This window comes from Arachis hypogaea, chromosome 9 (genome assembly GCF_003086295.3).
Source record: "Arachis hypogaea cultivar Tifrunner chromosome 9, arahy.Tifrunner.gnm2.J5K5, whole genome shotgun sequence".
In the NCBI taxonomy this organism is placed as follows: Eukaryota; Viridiplantae; Streptophyta; class Magnoliopsida; order Fabales; family Fabaceae; genus Arachis; species Arachis hypogaea.
Genome location: NC_092044.1, coordinates 62,728,620 through 62,731,960, shown reverse-complemented (window position 1 = coordinate 62,731,960; position 3,341 = coordinate 62,728,620). Strand labels below are relative to the sequence as shown.

Below are 3,341 nucleotides of genomic sequence, written 5' to 3'. Positions count from 1 at the left end.
ATCTGAGGAAGAAACCAGCCCCCGTTCTACTGATTCGGTTGTTTTACGTGCAGAAAATATGGCAGCTAGAAGAATTACCATTCAGGAGGAAGGAGCTCCTGATTTTACACTGCAACTGTTTCAAGCGCATCATCCAGCGGTAGCTACGGATTTTGAAATAATGACCGCACTGCTAAATTTGATGCCAAAGTTTCATGGCCTACCTGCTCAAGAGCCTATCAAGCACTTGAGAGATTTCCAAGCAGCCTGTTCTACTGTCAGACGTGATGGCGCTGATGAAACTTCAATTCTGCTGAAAGCTTTTCCGTTCGCTCTTGACGGAAAAGCAAGAGAGTGATACTACACTCAACCTCTAGCAAACGTATCCAACTGGGATACACTCAGAAAGGAGTTCCTGGAGAAATTCTTCCCATCTGAAGTTACTGATAAACTGAGGAAGGATATCTCTACAATTGTTCAGGATGACAATGATACTCTCTTTGAATACTGGGAGCGCTTCAATAATCTTCTGGAAGCATGCCCCCACCACATGATTGACAAGATCGTGCTACTCAGCTATGTCACACAAGGTATCAGGCCCCAAGATAAGATCACATTGGAATGTGCCAGCAATGGGTCTATGAAGAAGTACAAGACCACTGATGAAGCTTGGCAATTGATCAGTGATTTAGCTGAATCTACTTGGAATCACAGACAGAAGCAAGGTCGTTCAAGGGCCATTGCAGAAGTATCTTCTGGCATAAAGACTGCTGCTCTAAATCGAAGCATCTGTGAAATGACCAACCTGCTGAAGCAAATGCAGTTAAATCAACAAGCTCAACAAACTCAACCACAGCAAAACCAATAACTAGTTCCACAAAGAATTTGTGGAATTTGTGCTGATTACAGCCATTACACTGATGAATGCCCGCAGCTCCAACACGAAGACAACATGGTGGCATCCACTCACAACTTCTATGACCGCCCCAACCAAGGGCACAATCAAAGTGGAAATAATAACCATGGATGGCAGAACAATTCAAACCAGAATTGAAGGGACAATAATAATAGGGGAGGCAGAGATAATCAGGGAAATCAGAGGTTGAATAATTACAACAACAGGCAGCAAAATCAACCTTACCGAGCACCTCACCTAAGGCAAAACCAAGGACCACCGAACAACCAGCAGCAAACCTCTCAATTTACTCATTCTTCTGTATCTTCTAATGAAGAATTATTACAAGCTTTTGAGAAAAGACAACTGGCCATGGAAAATACCATCATGAACAGTATTAACGCCAGTCTGAATGGTTTCACCTCTACTCTGCAAGCTTTTATGACACAACTTGGTTCAGCACAAAATTCCAGTAACCAACCTTCAAGCACCACTGGAATCCCCTCTCAACCATTACCCAATCCAAAGGGAGGCATTAATGCCATCACACTGAGGTCCGGAACCACGCTGCAGGAGAGGAATCAGGAGGACCCACGCTCACCAGAATACGCCTCAGCTGAAGAGGTGGTAGAAATCGAAGATGTTGAAGAGGAAGAAGATATACAGGACATAGCTGAAGAAGAGATAGCTCAACCACAGGAAGAGGCACAAAAAGGTGCAGGCACCACAGAAAACACTACTCCCATTCCATTTCCACAACTTGCAAGAAAGCCTAGGAAGTAGCTAAAATGGTAGAAATATTCAAAAAGGTTGAGGTAACTGTTCCCCTTTTTGATGTTATTCAGCAGGTACCTAAATATGCAAAGTTTCTAAAAGACTTATGTATCCATAAAGATAAAATTACTGAATTAGAAACTATTCCTTTAGGTAGTTCTATATCTGCTTTAATGGGAGGATTACCTGAAAAATGTAGTGATCCAGGTCCTTGCAAAGTTAGTTGTACTATTGGTGGTGTAGTAATTTATGATTGCATGTGTGATTTAGGAGCATGTGTCAATATAATGCCTTTGTCTATATATGATGTTTTAAGGCTCCCTCCCTTAAAAAGGTCGGCAGCTCGTTTTGTGTTAGCAGATAAAAGCATTATTACAGTTGCTGGAGTTGCTGAAGATGTTTTGGTGAACATTAAAGGGCTCACATTTCCCACTGATTTTTATATCTTGGAAATGCCCCATAATGATTCAGATAAGCCATCATCAATCCTACTTGGAAGACCATTCCTGAAGACATCAAAATTCAAATTGGATGCTTTTTCAGGGACATACTCCTTTGAAATCAATGGCCGCATAGTAATCTTCAATCTGAATAGAGTCATTGACAACCCCCCAGAAGATCGTTCTATCTTCCACTGTGATGTCATAGACGAAAGTGTGGCTGAAGTTCAAAAGGAAGAGTTTGAAGAGAGGCACACTGGACAAGGTCCAAGTGTGGGGACCCTCTTAACTGACAATGAGGACACTTCGCCATTTTCACAAGCCCCAGATAACCCAGAGCCTGTCCATGATCAAAAGTTAGAATTGAAACCTCTCCCTCCACATCTTAAATATGCTTACCTTGAGGATGAGCAGAAGCTTCTAGTTATTATTGCAAGAGAACTGACTTCTCAACAAGAAGAACAGCTACTTGATGTGTTGAGGAAGCATAAGAAGGCAATAGGGTGGAGTTTGGCAGACATAGTGGGAATCAACCCTCAAATATGCGAGCACAGAATATTTTTAGAAGAGGGAGCAAGACCTGTCCATCAACCACAAAGAAGATTGAATCCTACCAACTTGGAAGTTGTCAAAAAGGAAGTGACCAGACTATTGGAGGCCGGTATCATATATCCCATTTCAGACAGTGAATGGGTAAGCCCAGTGCAAGTGGTGCCCAAGAAGTCCAGAGTCACTACAGTGAAAAATGAGCATAGAGCGCTCATAGCAACTAGAGTTCAGAATGCTTGGAGAGTCTGCATTGATTACAGACGTCTCAACCAAGCTACTCGTAAGGATCACTATCCACTTCCATTCATTGATCAAATGCTGGATCGCCTGTCAGGTAAATCACATTATTGCTTTTTAGATGGTTACACAGGTTATTTCCAGATTCATATAGCTCCTAAGGATCAGGAAAAGACTACTTTTACATGTCCTTTTGGGACCTATGCTTATAAAAGAATGCCCTTTGGCTTGTGCAATGCACCAGCTACTTTCCAAAGGTGCATGATGAGTCTTTTCTCTAATCTTATTGAGGACTGTATGGAAGTTTTTATGGACAATTTTAGCGTTTATGGTGATTCTTTTAACCTTTGCTTAGATGGATTATCTAGAGTATTAGATAGATGTATTAATACAAACCTTGTATTGAATTTCGAAAAATGCCACTTTATGGTAAAGCAAGGGATTGTATTGGGACATGTGGTATCTAA

General features: G+C 41.5%; 1 non-coding gene across 1 annotated transcript; it reads right to left on the bottom strand.

The window, feature by feature from the left end:
- Positions 1–427: 427 nt before the first annotated feature.
- LOC112713311 (small nucleolar RNA R71) lies at positions 428–535 on the bottom strand. The gene has a single exon (XR_003158285.1). It is a non-coding gene; the product is annotated as a small nucleolar RNA R71 (small nucleolar RNA).
- Between the last annotated feature and the right edge of the window lie 2,806 nt (positions 536–3,341).